We start from the raw sequence: 23,192 nt of genomic DNA, 5'->3' as shown, positions 1-23,192 counted from the left end.
TTTTGAAGATTCACAAGCACTTTTGCATTTGCACTTTTCCCTGCGATTTGGGATTGGATTATTTGCATTTTGCACCTGGACTTGATACAACACTGGATCCATTTTGCACTTAACTATTTATTTGCTGGACATTCTTTTAATTTTTTTTTTTTTTATATTTTATTTATTTTCCACGACATTTGGCACTATTGTACTTATAGAGTTTAGACTATAATCTGTTTGGTTTTTCACATAGATTTGGGTACACAGTTACACTGTGTACTACTCAAACGCACATTGTGACACGCATCCACTATTTTGATATAGCGCCCCTCACCTCACTATACAATGGATGGATAAGGACACTTTCTTTCTTCATCAGGCCCAATCACATTGGGTCATTGTATGGGGACATTAGGGATGCCGGACTCTGAAAGGGATCGGCACTCCCGGATATACCAATTCATCTCTTCAATATGGAAAAATAAGCCACACCCGCCTGATTTCACTCATTACGAGCGATGGTGCATTCAAACAACGGAACAAAGAGGTGGCATTTCCATCATATATAACTCACTTTCAGAGCCTGCATCCAAATTCTCTTACATGGAGGCGTGGGAAAGAGATCTGCAGATGACCTGGGGCTTGGAGGAGTGGCAAAAGGTAGGGACAAGAGCTTCTAAAGGTCTCATCAACATTTCCTTGATAGAAGCTAACCTTAAGGTTTTCATGAGATGGTACTTGGTCCCCTGTAAATTGGCAGCAATGTTCCCATCTACATCCCCATTATGCTTTCGAAACTGTCAAGCCCAGGGTTCCATGTTGCATATCTGGTGGGAGTGCCCTAAAATCAGAGGTTTTTGGAACAAAATCTTCTCTCTCATCAGGAAGGTGACCGGTATGCCGGCTGAAAAATCTCCACAAATAGCTTTACTAGGGGCCAGAGTTCCACAGACCTCTAAAAATACTCAAAAATTAATAGCCTTCATGCTTACAGGTGCTAAAATTACGTTGGCCGGAGCCTGGAAACAACCATCAGCTTCAGTCCAAATGGCCAAGAGGAAAATCTCCTGGATTATGCACCAAGAGAAAATGGTCAGTTTGATACATAATTCATCCCAAACCTTTGAAGCAGTATGGGAACCCTGGGCTAGATATGTAGGCATTTCCATTATATAAAGACGAAGGGAGGCGTGAAGATTTGTCTTTAATTTTTTCCTTTTTTGTATCGGAAACCGTGGACTAATTTACACAGTCTGTAGTTGGCAACATCATTCTATATTCTCTCTCTTTCTCTTTCTATTTCTGTCTCTTTCTTCCCTCTTTATTTTTATTATTATTTTTTCCTACTTTTTTTTTTTTATATATAAATTTGAAGTATAAGCAGTCAGTCTCATCTTTTTTAATTACATTAGAGATTTCTTGCTTTGTTTTTTTCTTTAATACGGTGATGCGACCGCGGGAGATGATGGTCTTCTTTTATTTTTTTTCCTTCTGGGAGTCTCCGGTCCTCGCCGAGACAGGGTAATGAGTTGGGGTTTTCCCTACTCCGAGGTTGCCCCACGGCCCAGGAAACCTCAGTCATTCCGGGGCTAGGGGTGCATCCTCGCCTTTATTAAGCACATTCTATGAGCTTAATGTTTTCACTGATTCCTAGGCACAGTGTGACCCCATTGAGGGTGCCGGGAATGCTGTCAGTATTGAGTGCTATTGTTTCTTTTAGCTTTATTCTTTTCCGTGTGACAACTTTTTAAAAGTGAAGAAGAACACCCTGTTTTATGTAGAGTAATGTGTCTGCTCTAAGCCGATTGTATGATTTTGATTTTGAATTGTATGTATATCATTTAGCCCCAGTCTGTTCTGGTGGCTCTTCAATTGTACTGCACTGCTTTTCAATAAATTTATTTAAACCGAAAAAAAAAAAAAAACCTTTACAACCCCTTTAACCTTATGGTGGCATGCATGAAAAAACATATCCATTGACTGAACATGGCCAGTGTTGGTTGTTAGTTGTTTGCACTGAAATGACTCAGGTATCCCCAAATCCTTCTTTCCTTAAAGTGAAGAGATTAAATCATGTTGGTGTAAGCAGGATGGAGGGCATTTAGAAGAGCAGGCACCAACCAATGGCTGGGCAGGCAGATTGGGCAACTGTCACCTCACATCTGTGGGTATCTGTACTAAACACAAACAAGGACAAGGTGGGGTAGCATCTGACCAAAAAGAGATTACTAGGTACCATGCAGCTTAAAATAAGGGGTCTTTATTACACAATTTTTAGATGGTAATGCAAATAACTGGGTAGAAATCTCCCACCACCAGCACCAATGCTAGAGAGATAAAAAAGACATTATTGTCTAATCCAAATGCAGCTGTATCATTTAAAACCGCTCACATAGCAACAGCCACTCATCCGGTCTGATCTCTAGCGTGCCATTCTCAACATGGATGCTGCGATTCTCAGGGAGTCCATTGAGCATGTGCAAAAAAACTATTAGTGTGTACGGGGCTTGGGTGTTGCACACGGACATTGCTCTTTGAACTTTTTTTAATGGAACAATCTCTTGGGAGTGGTAATACTTGCCAGTTGTTAAGATTCTTAGAGAGCATAAGCAAATATTTGTTGAACAATTGGTTTCCTATAATTTCTCTTATCTGTCTTCTGCTCTGATAGGTATGACATACCACACTGGGGTATCACTTGCTGCCTTGTTTATCCCATGCACTTTCATGTGCCATAGGAATGAGATAATCAGTGTTATTCACTTTGCCTATCAGTGGTCACAATGTTATGGCTTATTAGTATATATTACCCTCACTCCTGTCCTCTTCTTCAGGGCTGATCCTAGGCAGGGTGCTTTGCACCCAGGCGCCTGCAGAGGTGGGGTGCCGAAATGGCAGAGTTCTCCCCTCCCTCCTTCTCTCCTTGTTTGTGTCCTTCCAGAACTAGTGTTCTGAGCATAGGTGTGTGTCCGTCCAGAACTGATGTGTCTCTGACCATCTCCCTGTACTATGTCTGTAGTCTCTGACCATCTCCTTTACTATGTCTGCAGTCTCTGATCATCTTCTGTACGGTGTCTGCAGTCTCTGACCATCTCCTGTACTATGTCCGCAGTCTCTGATCATCTCCTGTACTATGTCTGCAGTCTCTGACCATCTCCTGTACCAGGTCTGCAGTCTCTGACCATCTCCTGTACTAAGTCTACAGTCTCTGACCGTCTCCTGTACCATGTCTGCAGTCTCTGACCATCTCCTGTATCAAGTCTGTAGTATGTCTGGGGGTCTTTCTAACAGACTTTCTAACAGAAGCCCTCTCTGTGTCCATCAGAGAGGCCCTCCAGGCCCGAATAAAGTACTCTGCTTCTCTTCCTGTATTTTGTTTATTGTATAAGAGATCATGTAAGGGAGCATCTCTGTGGTTGAGTCATTGCCATAGAAATATTTGTAAAGGGGAGGAGTTAGTTAAATGACTACGCCCCTGTGGGAGCGCCAGAAATATTTTTGCACCCAGGCGCCTGTGATCCTAGGATCAGCCCTGCTCTTCTTATTACTGCACTCATTAACTCCTGCTAATTCTGTACCCACATGCCAATAAAACTCCAGGCATTTCCCTTCACACTCCCATATTACCTCCCTCATACTTCTGCTTCTCCTAACTTCTGGAGATATATCCCCAAATCCTGGCCCTCCATCACTTAACTTTGTCCAAAACACCTGGCATTCTCCATCCTCTGCCATCAGCCGCAATCCACACAATCTAGCTTTTATTCCTCTTCTTCCAAGAACCAGCCCCCCTTCTCATGTGCCCTTTGGAATGCCCGCTCTGTCTGTAACAACCTCTCTCCATGACCTTTGTATCACTAACCTACTTGCTGTTAATCCTGTCCTCAAGAATGTGACTGCCTCTCCTGCTGCCCTCTCCCATGGTGGCTTCCTCTGGACCCACTCTTCCAAGACTCAGTGGACGGAAGGGAGATGCAATTTCTATTCCCACATAGCATTTTCAGGTTCTTCACTCACATCCCTCTATGTCTCTCCTCTCATTAGTGGATCTCAGAATTTGTCTATTTTCTCCAGTTTATTTGAGAATTACTGTGATCTATCAGTCCCCTGAACTGATATCAAGCTTCCTTGATGACTTCTCTGACTGGATTTCCTGCTTTATGTCCTCTGAAATCCTCACAATCATTCTTGGTGACTTCAACATCCTTGTCAATATTACCCCTCTGCTCCTTGTAAACTTCCCAGCCTAACCTCTTCTTTTGACCTAAACAATGGACACATGCTTCTGCTTCTCCTACCTATGCACTCCTTGCAACCTCTCAAACAGCCCTTTTTATCTCTCTGATGACCACCTTATTAACTTTACTACCTCCCTCTCTTCTACCTCCTTTCTTCTTTACCCATAGAAACCTTTGCCAAAGGGGTTGTAAAGGTTTGTTTTTTATTTTCTAAATAGGTTCCTTTAAGCTAGTGCATTGTTGGTTCACTTACCTTTTCCTTCGATTTTTCTTTGTTTTCTTTTTCTGAATTTCTCACTTCCTGTTCCTCCTCAGTAAGCTGTTCTGGCTGACTATCCACCGCTCGGATGATGGTGTGAAGTTTACTGAGGAGAAACAGGAAGTGAGAAATTCAGACAAAGAAAATAAACATTTAGAAGGGAAATCGAAGGAAAAGTTAAGTGAACCAACAATGCACTAGCTTAAAGGAACCTATTTAGAAATAAAAAATTAACCTTTCCAACCCGTTTAACTCTCCTCTTCTTTATTCTGCAACAGCATACCTCTATGACAAAATCTCACCCTGTCCTGCCCCAACCCTGCTAGTACTGTCATCTTCTCTGGACTTACTCAACCCCCTCACCACACACAGAATGAGGCCCCCCACCGATACCACCTAGGCAAATAGGCAACACCAGATATCATTTTGCCCCTGTACAAATCATTAGTAAGACCTCATCTGGAATATGCAATTCAGTTTTGGGCACCAGTTCACAAAAAAGATATCGGGGAACTGGAGAAAGTGCAGAGAAGGGCAACCAAACTGATAAGAGGCATGGAGGAGCTCAGCTATGAGGAAAGATTAGAAGAACTGAATTTATTCTCTCTTAAGTAGAGGATATTAACCACTTCCCGACCTCCTCATGTACATTTACGTCAGCAGAATGGCACGGACAGGCACGTGTACGTACCTGTACGTCCTCTGCTAGACGTGGGTGGGGGGTCCGATCGGGACCCCCCCGGTACATGCGGAGGTCGGGTCCGCTCGGGGAGCGATCCGGGATGACGGCGCGGCTATTTGTTTATAGCCGCTCCGTCGCGATCGCTCCCCGGAGCTGAAGAACGGGGAGAGCCGTGTGTAAACATGGCTTCCCCGTGCTTCACTGTGGCGGCGCATCGATCGGGTGATTCCCTTTATAGGGAAGACCCGATCGATGATGTCATTCCTACAGCCACACCCCCCTACACTAGTAAACACACACTAGGTGATCCCTAAATGTTACAGCGCCCCCTGTGTTTAACTCCCAAACTGCAACTGTCATTTTCACAATAAAGAATGCAATTTAAATGCATTTTTTGCTGTGAAAATGACAATGGTCCCAAAAATGTGTCAAAATTGTCCGAAGTGTCCACCATAATGTCGCAGTCACAAAAACAATCGATGATCGCCGCCATTAGTAGTAAAAAAAATAAAAAAAATAAAAATGCAAAAAAACTATCCCCTATTTTGTAAACGCTATAAATTTTGCGCAAACCAACCGATAAACGATTATTGCGATTTTTTTTACCAAAAATAGGTAGAAGAATACGTATCGGCCTAAACTGAGGAAAAAAAAAATTTATATATGTTTTTGGGGGATATTTATTACAGCAAAAAGTAAAAAATATTGCATTTTTTTCAAAATTGTCGCTCTATTTTTGTTTATAGCGCAAAAAATAAAAACCGCAGAGGTGATCAAATACCACCAAAAGAAAGCTCTATTTGTGGGGAAAAAAGGACGCCAATTTTGTTTGGGAGCCACGTCGCTGTAAAAACCCCTTGGGTCTTTAGGCAGCAATATGGTCCGGGGCTTAAGTGGTTAAGTGGGGATATCAACATGCAGAAATACATAAATGGTCAATATAGTCAACTTGGTGTTTAGTTTCACGGCTGTGAATCTGCTGCACCCGAGCATCTTACAACCAGACTCTGGGGTTTTGTCTTTCTCCCCTGCGCTGTAAGGTCAGTACTGTATTACAAAACTCACACATAAAAGGAATCACAAGTGGGAATAGTTCTTCAGGTAAAGTGTTCCACCCGTTTTTTTTTTTATCCCCAAAAATCTTAAAATAAAAAAAAATAAAAAAAAGGAAAAAAAATAATAATTTTATACTCACCTGAAAGGGCAGTTGCTATGCAAAAGTAGCTCTTCTGCCTCTTCTTCCACCGCGGTGGATCTTCTGGCCCGTCCTCCGTCGCTGTGTCTTCTGGTGAATGAGCCGCGCTGCCTTCTGGAAATTGTGTGTATCCCAGGAAGCAACCGCCCATTCATAAAGTGGTGCACGAGTCGCGCACGCGCAGTAGGAAACGAGCAGTGAAGCCGTAAGGCTTCACTGCCTGTTTCCCTTAGTAAGTAAGGATGGAGGCACCAGGACCGAGTGATCGCCGTCGGGGGACCGACATCACGGGCGACTAGGGCAGGTAAGTATCCTTATTAAAAGTCAGCAGCTACAGTGTTTTTGGAATCCCGCTTTAAGTTATCCATAGCATCATATCCTACAGTTATTGCTATTTTTCTGTTTCTTTTGGATTACAATTAATCACACAACTCAACACTGCAGTATAAAAATAATTAAGGTTTACAATCACTTTAAATAGAGGAAGGAGCAGAGTCATCCAGCAGCACACAGCGATTTAAAGCTGAACTCTGGGTTGAAGAGAGAATCACCCTTGCAGTGGGTCTCCTCCTGCAGTAAAATGGTTAACTGTTTGTTTTGCTTAGCCCATTCTTCTGTCACTATGACTCAGGCTGTTGATGCATACATTGTATTGATTCTTTTCTGCTGTATTATGACAGCAGATATGAAAACTGGAAATTCTAGTATGTGGCGGTATTGCAGTGATTTTCATCATGTATTTGCAGGTTAAATGTTTCACTATATAATAAACACATTTTTTTCCTTGAGTGCAACAATATCCACATACAGGGGTGACTCAGCTGAATTTTTGAATGTTGTAACTTTCAGGAATTAAAGAATCACTCCAGAAATGAATAAACTCCCACGGTTACTGCTGTTCAGGAAATATTGTCAATGTCATAGCACAAGTTCAATCAACCTTGTGGCCTCATGCACACAAGCAGGAAAAACTGCATTTGGAAACTATTTTATTTTCTTTGCCTAACGCGCACACCTGTATTTTAGCAAATATATTGATGCACGTTGTGGCATTTATATTCATATTTCAGAGCAGTGCTTAACCACTTTGCGTCCGCGCTATAGCCAAATGACGGCTAGAGCGGACCTCAATTGCCAGGAGGCCATCAATAGACATCCTCCCCTTTCCTCACTTTCTGCGCACTACCTGCATCACCGAGACTCGGGTGATCACAGATCCGAGTATGGGGCCGATCCCGGCCCCTTACTACGTGATCAGCTGTCAGCCAATGACGTGATGTAAACGAGCAGTATCGTTTTTTTTTCTCCTCATGCTGACAGCGTGAGGAGAAAAAAAGCCTATCCCCGGCTCTTGTGAAAGGGACATCGGTCCTGAAGAGGAAGAAACACAGGCACCTCATCTGTGCCCACTAGTACCACCTGCCAATGCCACATGCCAGTGCCCACCAGTGCAAAAAAGTGGCACCTATCAATGCCCACGAGTGCCACCTATCAATGCTGTATATCAGTGTCACCTACCAGTGCTGATCAGTGCCCATCACTGCTACCTATCATTGCCCATCACTGCCAGCTATCCGATCCACCTATCAGTGCCGCTTCTCACTGCCCACCAGTGCCACCTATTAATGCCACCTCTCAGTGTCACCTCTCAGTGCCCACCAGTGCCACCTATTAGTGCCCACCAGTGCTGCCCAACAGTGCAACCCATCTGTGCCCATCAGTGCAGCCCATCGGTGCCCATCAGTGCAGCCTCATCAGCGCACATCAATGAAGGGCAAAAATTACCTGTTTGCAACATTTTATAACAAAATATAAAACGGTTTTGGATTTTTTTTTTAAATGTGATCTTTTTAACCACTTCCCGACGGCCGTACGACTATATACGGCCGCAGGGTGGTTCTACTTCTCTGAGGCGCTGTCTTTTTACGGCCGCCCCTTTCCTCGTTCCCCGCACGCGCTCCCGAGCGCGCAGCGGGGAACTTCTGTGCTGGCCGTGTCCCTTGGACAGAGCCAATCACAGATCGCCGTGAACGGCCAATCGGAGTGGCCGTTTGCTAGGCGATCTGTGCGGCTAATGAGAGATGATCTCATATGTAAACATATGAGATAATTTCTCATTGCCGGCTCTCGCAGAGACAGCGTGCTGTCAGGGAGAGAGGAGACCGATCTATGTCTCTTGTACATAGGGACACAGATCGGTCACCTCCCCCAGTCACCCCCCTTCCCCCACAGTTAGAACACTATATAGGGAATACATTTAACCCCTTCCTCACCCCCTAGTGTTAACCCCTTCCCTGCCAGTCACATTTATACAGTAATTAGTGCATATTTATAGCACTGATTGCAGTATAAATGTGAATGGTGCCAAAAATGTGTCAAAAGTGTCCGATGTGTCCGCCATAATGTCGCAGTCGCAATAAAAATTGCAGATCGCCGCCATTACTAGTAAAAAAAATAAAATAATTCTGTCCCTTATTTTGTAGGCGCTATAACTTTTGCGCAAACGCAAACCAGTCGCTTATTGCGATTTTTTTTTTTTTTTTACAAAAAATATGTAGAATACGTATCGGCCTAGACTGAGGGTAAAAAAAAATTGAGCTGTTTATTATAGCAACAAGTAAAAAATATATTTTTTTTCACAATTGTCGCTCTATTTTTGTTTATAGCGCAAAAAATAAAAACTGCAGAGGTGATCAAATACCACCAAAAGAAAGCTCTATTTGTGGGAAAAAAAGGACGTCAATTTTGTTTGGGAGCCACGTCGCACGACCGCGCAATTGTCAGTTAAAGTGACGCAGTGCCGAATCGCAAAAAGTCCTCTGGGCAGGAAGGGGGTTTAAGTGCCCAGTAAGGAAGTGGTTAAAAAAATTTAACAAAAAATAAAAACCGCATAGGTGATCAAATACCACCAAAAGAAAGCTCTATTTGTGGGAAAAAATTACTGTGCAATTGTCATTTAAAGAGTGAGAGCGCTGAAAGCTGAAAATTGGTCTGGGCAGAAGGGGGGTTTAAAGGGGTTGTAAAGGTACAATTTTTATTTTTTTTCCTAAATAGCATCCTTTACCTTAGTGCAGTCCTCCTTCACTTACCTCATCCTTCGATTTTGTTTTTAAATGTCCTTATTTCTTCTGAGAAAACTTCACACAGTAATGCGAGGCTTTCTCCCTGGTGTGGAGTGTCGTGCTCACCCCCTCCCTTTGACTAAAGGATAGTCAGGACGCTGTCTACGTGGCAGATAGAGAAAGGAGCTGTGTGTTAGTGGGTGTCCTGACTCTCCTGTAGTCCAAGGGAGGGGGTGAGCATGATACTCCACACCAGGGAGAAAGCCTTGCATTACTGTGTGGAGTTACAGACAGAAGAACAGGAAGTGAGGATTTCTCAGAAGAAATAAGGACATTTAAAAGCAAAATGGAAGGATGAGGTAAGTGAAGGAGGACTGCACTAAGGGAAAGGAAGCTATTTAGGAAAAAAAAATTGTACCTTTACAACCCCTTTATGTGCCCAGTAAGCAAGTGGTTAAGGGCATAAAAAAAGGCTTCAAAGCTGTAATAAACATAATTTACTTATATGTGAGTATAAACGTGAATAAATATGCACATATTAGGGGTGTTGATTATAATCAGCGCATTGATGCATCACAATGCCGTCTACATTGATGCAGAGAAAGGCTGCATCGTGATCGCAATGATGTAACCCCGACACCCTGCCTCTCCTGGGAGAGACCTGCCCTGCTTCTCATGGGAAGGAGGGAGAAGAGCTGCACTGGGGCGAACCTGGGAGCTGTATTGTGGTTATTTTAATGTTTGATTATTAAAGTGGAGTTCCACCCTGAAATTTTTTTTTTTTTTGCAAAAATCCTAAAAAAAATTGAATACATTTTTTTATACTTACCAGGAATAACGGTTGCTATGCGGAATCCCATAATCTGCCTCTTCATCGTCCGCGGTAGGTCTTCTTCCTCCATCCTCCTGCGGTGTCTTCCTGTGAATGGGGCACGCTCACGCATGTGCAGTAGGAAACAGTCAGTGAAGCCGCACGGCTTCACTGCCTGTTTCCCTTACTGAGGATGGCGACGCCGGGAGCTGCTAGCAGCGAGGGATAGGACTCGGGGCAGCTGACATCGCGGGTGAGTAGCACAGGTAAGTGTCCTTATTAAAAGTGTTTGTAGCTGCTGACTTTAAAAAAAAAATTGCGGGTGGAACCCCGCTTTAAGTGTCCCCACAGTGTCCCCTCTACTGGCTCCTCCACCCTTACCTCAGTCTTAGTGGATAGAGTCTTTGCTGCGTCCCTCCCCCTCCTTCACGCTTCTCTGCGGGCAGCTGCTGGGTGACTCCACTCTGGCAGGTGAGGTGTGTGTGTCCCTCGGTGACAGCGTGTCTGGCCCTGAGCCAGGCTCCCCCTCCGCCCAACTCAAACAATTTTCCCTGGGTGTTCCCAGCTGCTGCAGAAATTCTTGAAGGAGAGGGAGCAGGGATGCTGCATGTTGTATTGCAGGGCAGTGACTGGCTACTGTGGGGTCCCCAATCCATGAATACCCCCATTCCTTCCTGCATTTTCCAGCCATTGCTCCATAGCAGAGCATGGAGGAAAAGCAGTGCCTGTGAAGTCTTCTGGCAACCAGGATTGACCAACCACCACCTCTCTACCCTCAACAAATAGCCCCCCCACCTCTCCTTTCTCAAACCCCCCCCCCCCCACTTCTCCACCCTCAACAAATAGCCCCCCCACCTCCCCTTTCTCAAAAAAGCCCCCCCCCCCACTTCTCCACCCTCAACAAATAGCCTCCCCACCTCTCCTTCCTCAAAAAAGCCCCCCCACTTTTCCACCCTCAACAAATAGCCTCCCCACCTTTCCATCCTCAATAAATAGTTCCCTACCTCTCCACCCTCAAAAAAAAGCCCCCCCCACCTCTCAGGGCCAGATTAAGAATATCATGGGCCTGGTGCTGAGGATTTTGGTGGGCCTTTTATAAATAATAAATAAATAAATATACAAAACAATATTTTGTTATAACAAATTCAATTAAAGAGAGAGAGGGAGGATGAGAAAGAGCGAGAGAGGATGAGAGAGGGATGAGGGTTAACGGACGGCAATACACTTCTCCATGCTGTCAGCCTTCCTTGAAGTAAATTCCTCAGAAGTTGGAGGAACTTTTCTGATGATAGAGCATTCCATAAGTAAGCCAAAGAGTTAACTGGAAGTTAAGGAAGAGTATGCTCAGAGCACTAAGTGAGAAAAGAGACTAAGCCCAGGGCCGGACTTACCATTGGGCTTGACTGGACTGAAGCCCATGGGACCCGCCCAATAGGGGGCCCCTTACGTTTAATTTTTTTCAATAATATGCCAGTCATTTGAAGTGGTTGTAATGTAAACCCTCGGACACAACATTGTCTTAAAAAATAACTCATAACACAGGCAGCTGATCATTTGCATGACGTCACCGCGCTTTCGCACATTTGCCCCTCTAAACTGCCATTTAAAGCTTTCCGGAATGCAGTCTGTGAGAACTTCCCCTCTGTTCGGCACAAAGGAGAAGTCTTGCGGTGTTTAGCTCCTTCCACTCTTCCTGATGCTCCCCCGTGTGAATAAAGAAGACGTCACAAAAGGGGAGTGAAAGAAAACAGCAGCCGCAGACACAGCAATGAATGGTTACGGGGCACAGGCGCTAGATTACCGGCAGGGACACAGTAAGGGCTGAAGCGACATCAACATTTGAATCACATAACAGCAGTATGAATGGCGCTTGAGATACCTGGAAATACATCCTAAAACAGGTATTTGCAGGCCTCGTTTTTGGATATATATATATATATATGTATTGCATTGCGATGAGCTGTTATAACTTAATAATTTAAAAACTGCAAAAATCGGCCGGGGTTTATTTCAGAATCGTGATCTCTATTTTTATTCTCTGTTTTCCAGAATTGTGTAGCTCTAATACATAGCTTGTGTATGTATCATTTTGTTCTATTTAAAGTAATGTATAGAAGGTAGGGCCTGAAAGTGACTCAAGCCCAGGGGCCCCCACCACCCTAAGTCCTGCCCTGGTCACACCCTATGGTTCCCACTGGAATTTTCTGTACAGAATACTTCAAAAACTGGCCTCGGATAACATAGGAGAATAAGCTTTGTATGCTTGTAACAATGAGCTCTATGGACAACAAGCAGAAAGATTTGTCTTTAAACATGTCCATTTAGGAGTGAGTGGGTACTAAGGTACTTCATGAGTTTAAATAAGTGAGTAAGATCACAGATGGTAACATCTTGAAAAGGTCTGCTCTGACACAGGATAAAACGCGTTTGAAGGAATCGACCTTCAGTCGAAATCTTGCCATACTCAGGATTTCTGGGTAGATGATATGGATGAGCCGAACACCCCCCGTTTGGTTCGCACCAGAACCTTCGAACGGACCGAACGTTCGCGCGAACATTTAGAACCCCATTGAAGTCCATGGGACTCGAACGTTCAAATTCAAAAGTACTCATTTTAAAGCCTAATATGCAAGTTATTGTCGTAAAACAGGTTTGAGAGCCCGGGTCTTGCCCCAGGGAACATGTATCAATGTAAAAAAAAGTTTTAAAAACCGTAGTTTTTTCTGGAGCAGTGATTTTAATGATGCTTAAAGTGAAAAAACAATTGAAAAATTCCTTTAAATATCTTACCTGCTGGGTGTCTATAGTATGCCCGTGAATTGGCACGTGTTTAGAACTGTCCCTGCACAAAATTAGATTACTATAAGAAAAAAGTAATTTAAAACTGCTTGCGGCTTGAATGTAATGTCTGGTCCCTGCAATATGGATGGAAATCATTGAGAAAAATAGCATGGTTTTCCCCGCCCCCCTCCCCCCAGGTTATTACCAGCCCCTTTGGCCCTATATACTTTGAACAGCAGTATACAGGCGGTGCAAACAAGACAGGGACTGTAGGTTTGTTGTTAAGTAGAATCTGATTGTAATTTTGAACTGGTACTTTTTTAAAGTGCAGCTCCAGCCATAAGATCTATTTTTAAGCTTTTCTGAAAACATAGAGAAGGGTTATCACCCCTGTAACATTTGTTTTGCTGTCTGTGTGCATCTGTTCAGAAGATTGCAATTCACTTTCTGTCTCAATGACAAATGATTTTTTGAAAATTTGGGTTTTTTAGTGAAACAAGGATTGGTGATAAAGCATCAGTGGACAGGAGACCACTTACAGAAAATAATTTCCCTTCCTAAGGGTAGATTTCCTCTCACTTCCTGTTGTCTCCCTCTGTTTGCAAGTAGGAGTCGTTTGTAAGTTGGATGTTTGAAAGTAGGGGCCTGCCGTATATGCTCTGCATACATTTGGGCCCTAGGTGTTGGTGTTGCCACAACACTGTAAGTCCTCACAGTTAGTCTTGGAGGGCGCTGGAACGCCCTGCTGTGTAAACTATTATATCAAGAATTGTAATTACATGCCATTGTTGAACAGTGCTAGAAAAATTGGGCCTTTGGTGCTGGCGCTGGTGCCACAACACTGTAAGTCCTCACAGTTACTCTTGGTGGGCGCAGGAATGGGCCCTGCTGTGAAATATTAGATCAAGAATTGTAATTACATGCCCCTGTTGAACAGCAGCACACCGACTGCATGCGTTGTGATGCAGTCGGTGTGCTGCCCTTAAGCTGGCCCCTGGAGGGCATCCTGCCTCTTTGGAGATGTGCCTGTGCCTCCTCCTCCTCCTCTCTCCTATCAGGCACCCACATAGAGTCAGTGACCTCATCATCCCCTCCCTCCTCATCACTGTAGAAAACCTGGCAGTATGCTGCAGCTGGGGGAACATGACTGCCAGATTGCTGTCCTTCTTGGGCACCCCCTCTCTCTGGGCTCACGTTACTGCCTTCCTCTAGCTGTGTACCATCATCAGAGCCTTCAAAATGCTGCGCATCCTCCTGCAGCATGTACCCAACACTGTGGTCAAACAGTTCGGGGGACTCCTCAGGAGGACATGGTGGGGCTAGGGAAGGAGTGACTGATGCCATTGAGCAGAGGGAAGAGGCCGCTTTGGCAGCTGCTTTGCCAGACAAAGTACCCTGAGCCTGGGCGAGAAAGGATGAGGAGGATCAGGACGGCTTGGTCCTCCACTCCACCAAGTCTTCGGCATGTGGCGGCTCAACACCGCCAGCTGCCGAAAAAAAGGATGAGCGTGTCCCACGGCCACGTGCTGATGAGGATGCACCGTGTCCACGACCAGCACTGTTGCCTCTAGACGCAGAGCCTGCTTGCCCTCTTTTATCAAAAGTCAGACAGGATCGTGCCACTGCTGCAGCATTGACTGTCAATGCTGCAGCAGTGGCACGATCCTGTCTGACTTGCTGCCTGTTGGCAAAAAAAGTTCTCACCAGGCATAGTCAGCACACACTATAGGACAGATGATCAAGCCACACACCTGCAGCCTTGGTTTGCTTACAGGTATCCACTTTCTATAGGTGCCGCCTGTATTGTGGATCACACACTCATACATAACGTCTGTTGCGTCAATTTAGTTTTTCGCCTACAGAGACTGCATGATACACACCTGAAGATTTGTTTTGCCTTTGTTCAAAGAACTCTTTGAACGTGGACACACTTTCAGGACCGGCAAATGATCTCTTTTTGAAAACAGCCATAAGCACACAAATTGATTATGCTGCCAACACAAGTTGCATCACCCCTCCCCTGAAGAAGAGGCCATACAAAATAAAGAAGCCTCGAAACGTTGGAATATCTGTCTCCACTGTACAGCCAGTTTCTTGGGTTTTTGCAATTTTTGTTGTTTATATTTTGTCATAATTTCTGATTGAATAATCTTGCCGCCGACAAGTGTATTTCCCATGTTCATTCCCCTTGGTCACCTGGATGCTGTCTTTTATGTCAAGTCCTGGCTGTCATTCAATTTAATTAATACATTTATACAATTTTGATACCTTCTTGACCAATTTTTTGTCATAAACAAACCCAGTCTTCCAATTTAAAGTCCCGTCGAGGAAAACACACCACTTGTGGTGTACACAGACACTGCAGAGGACATAGACAGTACACCACATGAAAGTACTTGCAGCAATATCCCCTGCCTGTAGTATTAATATGAGCAGATCCCTGCTTTTAGAAGTAAATATGAGAAACACCAGCTTTACGTTAGGTGCACAATGTGCAGAGGACACAGACAGTACACACACCACGTATCTTTAGGTGCACACTGCAGAGGACACAGACAGTACACCACGTGAGAATACTGCAGCTAGCACAATCACCTGCCTGTCTGTCAGTAAATTAGGAAGAGCGAATCTAGCTAAACTATACAGTGTATAAATATATGTACAACACCTGGGATGCATATATATCCTCTACACACTGTAACTCTAACTGACTAGCCTGCCTGCCTGCCTGCTCTATCTACCTGCAATAAATGACACTCTCTCTCTATTTTCTCTTAAATACCGCAACACACTACACAAGGCCGACCTGCAGGCGGCCTTTTATAGTGTGGAGCGTGCACTAAACCCCCTGAGCCATAATTGGCAAAAGCCACCCTTTGGCTTTAGTTAACTATTGACTGTTTCAGTCAATAGTTAACTGAAACAAACAGAGGAAGTACAGGCAAGCTGAAATACCTGTGGAAGGTGAAGCAGTGTGTAGCACCTCAGCGGTAGAGTTTATCCCGTTGAATTATCCCACTCTGAATTGCTGAACGTTCCTTTATCTTCTGCTGTTATCACGTGTTTGATCAGTAGTACTGTTATCTCACTACTGATAGCCTATCTATAGGTAAATTGCAAATCATTGTTACTTTAAAGTGTGGAAACTGTTTAATTGGGCAGAGAAATCCCTTTGAAGATTGAATCTGTGGAATACAGACATATATTTCTCTCTCTACAATACCCATTTACCAACTTACTAACAGTTCCCCTATCTGTATCTACCACATGCCGGCTGTGCAATAATTTTCAGTACATCTGACTACAATGGAACTCTCTGATTCAATGATTTATCAACCCATCTTGACTGCAGCATTATTGGAATTAATTTCTGTGTTACGCACAGATTTGATGCTTGCAAATGCTTAGAATGCTCCCAGTGACCTGGGGAAATGCCCTATTTGCAAATATACTGCCTATTATCTCACTGGGATTTTTATTCCTACTCATATAGTCTGTTTTAGGCTCCCCCCATTGGTGTCACATTGTTGGTATCTTGCAGTCTTCCAATGTACCCTTGATTTTCATTGCATTAATTTGTGCTCAATATGTGTACTATCGAGCCATCTATATTGGCCATTGCAACATTTACACCCCATGCTAATCTATATACATAGGCCCCTTTCAGATTATTTTCAGCATACTGGGCAACAATCTGTATTGTTTTGAATTACATGTTTTTCTGTATTTTATGTGATTTTTTAATTTTGGAAGGTAGTATTATGTGGTACCAACACTTGAATTTTTTAAATTAATAAACTTTTTGTAACTACACTGCTTGGTTGTCAGTGCCTACCTTTTCACAGTGTGTTCTCTACCACTGTCTCTCTCCCTTTCTTTATTTTTGCATTCAAAGATAACCACCGGTGATTCAGTGAGTTATCCACCGCTCACTAAGGATGAGCTTTATGTTCGGGTCAAACATGAGTTAGACTCGAACATTGGCTGTTCGCCGAACAGCGAACAATTTGGGGTGTTCGCGGCAAATTCGAAAAGCCTTGAAACACCCTTTAAAAGTCTATGGGAGAAATCTAAAGTGCTAATTTTAAAGGTTAATATGCAAGTTATTGTCATAAAAAGTGTTTGGGGACCTGGGTCCTGCCCCAAGGAACATGTATCAATGCAAAAAAAAAAGTTTTAAAAACTGACGTTTTTTTCAGGAGCAGTGATTTTAATAATGCTTAAAGTGAAACAATAAAAGTGAAACATTACTTTAAATTCCGTACCTGGGGTGTCTATAGTATGCCTGTAAAGTAGCGCATGTTTCCCATGTTTATAACAGTCTCTGCACAAAATGACATTTCTAAAGGAAAAAAAGTCATTGAAAACTACTCGTGGCTATAATGAATTGTCGGGTCCCGGCAATACAGATAAAAGTAATTGAAAAATAAAAAATAAATAATGCGTGGGGGTCCCCCCGAATTCCATTACCAGGCCCTTCAGGTTCCCCCCAAAAATCCATACCAGACCCTTATCCGAGTGCCCCCTCCTGAACCATACCAGGCCAAATGCCCTCAACATATGGAGGATGTCATGTTGATGGGGACAAGGGCCTCATCCCCACAACCCTTGCCCGGTGGTTGTGGTTTCACAAAAAAAAGTGACAAAATGTTAAAAACGACAGGAGACGGCTTGGGACAAGTCATTTATTAAAAAAAAAATTCCAGCGATGTAATCCATTGTAACAGGCGCTCCTCGTGCCGACTGTTATCTGTAATGACAGGCGCTTTCAGCGCCGTTATGCGTGAAAATACCCCTTACCGATTCACATGGGGGGGTGGGATCTGGAGGTCCCCTTTGTTAAAGTGGGCTTCCAGATTCCGATAAGCCCCCCGCACACAGACCCCCACAACCACCGGGCAAGGGTTGTGGGGATGAGGCCCTTGTTCCCATCAACATGGGGACATCCTCCCCATATTGAGGGCATGTGGCCTGGTACGGTTCAGGGGGCGCTCTCTCGTCCCCTCCTCTTTTCTAGTGGCCTGCCAGGTTGCGTGCTCGGATAAGGGACTGGTATGGATTTTTGGGAGGAACCCCACGCCATTTTTTTTATTTGGTGCAGGGTTCCCCTCTAAAATCCATACCAGACCTGAAGGGTCTGGTATGGATTTTTGGGGGGAACCCCACGCCATTTTTTTATATTTGGCGCAGGGTTCCCCTTAATATCCATACCAGACCCGAAGGGCCTGCTAATAGAATTCTGGGGAATTTTTCAATGACTTTTATCTGTATTGCCGGGACCCGACAATTCATTATAGCCATGAGTAGTTCTCAATTACTTTTTTCCTTTAGAAATGTCATTTTGTGCAGAGACTGTTATAAATACGGGAAACATGCGCTACTTTACAGGCATACTATCGACACCCCCCAGGTACGAAATGTAAAGGAATGTTTCACTTTTATTGTTTCACTTTAAGCATTATTAAAGTCACTGCTCCCGATAAAAAGGCAGTTTTTAAAACTTTTTTGGCATTGATACATGTCCCCTGGGGCAGGACCCAGGTCCCCAAACACTTTTTATGACAATAACTTGCATACAGTTAGGTCTATATATATTTGGACACAGGCACAATTTTCTTTTTTTTTTCAGGTATTTACAAAAACAATTAACAATGTTAAAGCTGTAGTTACAGTATATAATGGATATTGGCTGAAAGTGCACACTCTCAGGTTTAATTTGAGGGTATGTACATCCAAATCAGAGGAAGGGTTTTGAAATGACCGCTCTTAAGAAACACCACCCCCCTTTTTCAAGGGACCGAAAGTAATTGAACAATTGACTTAAAAGTTGTTTTATGGCCAGGTGTGGGCTACTCTTTCCTTATTTATTCATTGATTAAGCAGGTAAAAGGCTTGGAGTAGCGTCTAAGTGTGGTATTTGCATTTGGAATCTATTGCTGTGAACCTACATCATGCGTTCAAAGGAGCTGTCCATGCAAGTGAAACAGGTCATTGTAAGGCTTCAACAAGAAACAAATCCATCAGAGATAGCAGCAACATTAGGAGTGGCCAAATCAGCAGTTTGGTAGATTCAGAGGAAAGAAGAACACACTGGTGAGCTCAGCAACATAAAAAGGCCTGGACATCCATGGAAGACAACAGTGGTGGATGATTTCAGGATCCTCTCTATGGTAAAGGAAACATCCAGACAAGTGAAGGACACTCTCCAGGAGGTGGGTGTATTGTTGTCAAAGTCTGCAATCAAGAGAAGACTTCACAAGAGCAAATTCAGAGGGTTCACCACAAGATGCAAACCATTTATAAGCCTGAAGAATAGAAAAGCCAGATTAGACTTTGCCAAAAAATTCTAAAAAAGCCAGACCAGTTCTGGAAAAGCATTCTTTGGACGGATTAAACTAAGATTAATGCAGCAAAGTTAATTGGACGGTGCTTCACAGTACAGATGGACAATGATCCAAGACACACTGCTAAAGCAACCCAGGAGCTTTTGAAGGAAAAGAAGTGGAATATTCTGCAATGGCCGAGTCAATCACCTGATCTCAACCCAACTGAGAATGCATTTCACTGAAGGCAAAACTAAAGGCAGAAAGACCCACATACAAAGAACTGAAGACAGCTGCGGTTAGAGCCTGGCAAAGCATCAGAAAGGAGGAAACCCAGCCTTTGGTAATGTCCATGGGTTTCAGACTTGAGGCAGTTATTGTGAGTAAAGGATTCTCAGCAAAATATAAAAAATTAACATTGTATTTATTTATTTATGATAATATTAATTTGTCCAATTACATTTGAGTCCCTAACAACTGGGGAGGGGGGGGGGGGGGTGGCACTGTGTATAAAAATAGTTGCAGTTCCTAAAATTTGTACTCGATTTATGTTCAACCCTTTGAATTAAAGCTGAAGGTCTGCACTTCAAATTGTTTCATTTTAATTTTATTATGGTGGCATACAGAGACAAAAGTATGAAAATGGTGCCTGTGTCACAATATATATGGACCTAACTGTATTAACCTTTAAAATTAGCACTTTTGATTTTTCATGTTTGTGTCCCATAGACTTTAACGGTGTTCGCGTGTTCGAACAAATGTTTTGCCTGTTCGCATGTTCTGTTGCGAACCGAACCAGGGGGGGGGGGGGTGTTCGGCTCATCGGTATATACCGTCTTCATGTCTAGCATAAAGCAGTTGCCTACATATGGATTTTCACCGCTAAAACAGGAAATGTGAAAAAAATACCAGGCCACTTGGCTTCCTCTCTTCAGCAGCACCACTGCTTAGACCCTAGACCTTGCCCTTTGGGATTTTGCCTGGACCCTCAGGCCAACTTACACAGCACCTCTGTAATCCTGTGTTCATCACTCACCTCACCATGTTTTTTTGATCTCTCAGCTCCCCAGTCTCTGACAGTCTTTATTCACAGATCCCTGCTATATGTGCCCACATCCTGGCCTCTTGATAGCGATCTCCTGATACCCCAGGCTCTCTCAGTCCTCTAAGACCCCTAATTTTACTCAGTCCTCTAGACTTTCTTAGTACTCTCAGTCATCTAGACTCGCTTAACTCTCTCAGCCCTCTGGTCAAGGAACCTCCTGCCTCCACCATGGAGTACTATCTCCTGATCAGAACACACATTTTTCCTAATGGAGCCCCAAGCTGTCATTATAATGGGTGTGCAGTCACACCTGCACACTCAGCCTGCTGGTCTCTGTCAAGGGGCTGGATATTTGGTTGGAGATTACTTTCCTCCCAAAGCTCTCTGAAATCTCCAAACTCTGGAACCTAACCCAGGAAACCAAAACCCAGAAGAAGATGGAAAAAAAACCTCTAAATTGATATTCCAGAGCCTTGCAAAATTTTTCTTTTCAAAAGGGCATTTTGCTTAAACATTTGATTTCTCCTTCTCCATCTTTTTATGTATCCAGTATTTTGATGTGCTGTATCCAAATTATTCATCTATAATAATATTAATACAATTTAAATTTCTATATAAATGACCAACGATTCAATTCCTTCTGTGCAAATAGACAAAATAAAAGTGAATGTGCAGACTGAGGTTCTTCAATTCCTTACGCGCAAAATACACAAATACAGATACAGATGTGCAAAATCAAGAATAAAAACAGGAACTGCAGCTCAGCTGTCTGTTTTTACGCCCCTTCCAGCAACCACCTATTTGAAAGAACACTACCAGGCAACTTCTGACAACATTCAACTATTAACAAATGGGGTTAAAAAAAAGACATGTACGTAGCCGTAATAAAATGTAGGTGAAGGACAGACATGACGGGGTGGAAGGAACAGATAGGTAGGGAAGAGGTTAGGGAAAGGGGGGTGTCCCAAAAAGTGCTAGTTGTGCTGGATTGGAAGGAGGAGAAGCTAGGGGAGGAGTGGCAGATTTAATACAGGGAAAGGAGAGGGTGGGGGCAAGCAGTTGGAGAAGAAGCGAGGTGAGAAGTCCCGCCCTCCCGCCCGTTATTGGAAGTTGTTCCTATTATAGGGTTGTGGGGTGACAAGTGGTTGCGGTTGGGTCCCTGATTTTGGTGGAAAACGGGAGGTATGTGAGAAACAGTGGGACCCATCTTTGGTATGGAGTCCTCCCGGTTGGTCTGGTGTTAGTCTGGACCACCGGTGATAAGTTGGTGGGTCTGTGGTCAGTTAGTGGTCCTCGAGGCGCTGCTAGCGGCTGGGGAGCAGATGCTAACTAAAAGGTATCATAGACCCTAAAAAGTGTTAAAGTGTTAAAATGTTGAATCATTACAATGTTCAATTAATGTATATATATATATATAATTTTATATATATTTTATATATGTTTTATCTTTGGTTGTTTGTTAAATAAATAGGCCGAATAGGCCATTTAAATCCAGCAGGTGTCAGTGTTTCCTTTGTAAGTAATAAGTATGAGTACATGGGTGTTTAGGTGCAGTAGGTTATCTGACTGCCCTAGTCATGTGTCTCTGTGTATCTGTTATGCAACTAGAAAATCATACCTCCAGATCATATGAAGTAATTGTAAACAGAGCACCGTTATCAGAGAAAGTTTGGCCAGAATGCAAATGTCTCAGCCAAGAGGAGGAACCGCTCTGGATTAAAAGTGATCTGCAAAACTTTAGGAAAAAAAAAAATGTTTGTAGACAGCTGAACGATAGAATAATCATGGTCTTGACAAAAGATTCTCGGGTCCTACTGAATGACGGGCACAAGATGCCAGTGGTCGGGCTGGGTACCTATGCCCCTCAGGAGGTAGGTACATTCAACTATTCTTAGCAAGCAAAGTGTATACCACAGCACAGTAATCGCCACCATTTTAAACTGTCTGGAACAAGCAAAATCTGGCAGGACTGTTAGTGCATAACACAAACTGATACTTCACAGTGATATCATGCAACAGCAATACAAAGTTTGGGTAAATATTTATCAAGAATTTAAAGCCCAGCTACAGTTTTGTGCAGTTTCTGGCAAGCTGAATCTTTTAAAGTTGACCTAGTATCAGACATATTTTTTTAAGTGCAGCATTCAGAGTAATTTGTCAGTTTAACACTTTCTGGTATTGCCCATCGTAGAGATCACAGTACTTCCCTTGACAATGCCTTCATCTGCTTATCTCTTCACAAAGATGCAGCCATCTTTGTTCAGGCATCATACAGGGTCTCCATCTGCTACCTGGACTGAGATGCCGGCTCAGAGATTCATACTTTAGAAACTATACATCCCATCATGCCTAGTCATGTCTGTGAATGCCAGAGTTCTACAATGCCTCATGGGACATGTAGTTCCACAACAGCTGGAGGGCCGTAGTTTGGCTGTAACAGCACAGTGCTTGTGCTGTGTAATTTTGGCCCCTTGTATCACCTAAAATACCTGGCTGATCCTGCCTGGTTCCACCCACCTCTCTGTAAACTGACAACGGTTTATCATGGCTGCTGAGCCCTAAAAACCATGGTCAGTTTACGTGTCTCTGTCATCTGCAGCTCTCCTGTGTCCTACTCTGTCCTCCTCTTTTAACTTGTTTTATAATTGTGCCTTAAACTTGTTGGGCCCCTGGCATCAGGATTTGAAGGGAGCAGTCTGACATAAAAGTTAATTCTCTTCCCTTTTATACCTGGGGTCATAGGTTCTTTCACCACCTACTGGTTACTACGGTTTGACTTATTGTGATTTTCTTTGAATTTCATACCCTTTATAT

The sequence above is a fragment of the Rana temporaria genome, chromosome 3, assembly GCF_905171775.1.
Source record: "Rana temporaria chromosome 3, aRanTem1.1, whole genome shotgun sequence".
In the NCBI taxonomy this organism is placed as follows: domain Eukaryota; kingdom Metazoa; phylum Chordata; class Amphibia; order Anura; family Ranidae; genus Rana; species Rana temporaria.
This window is presented reverse-complemented; position numbering follows the sequence as displayed.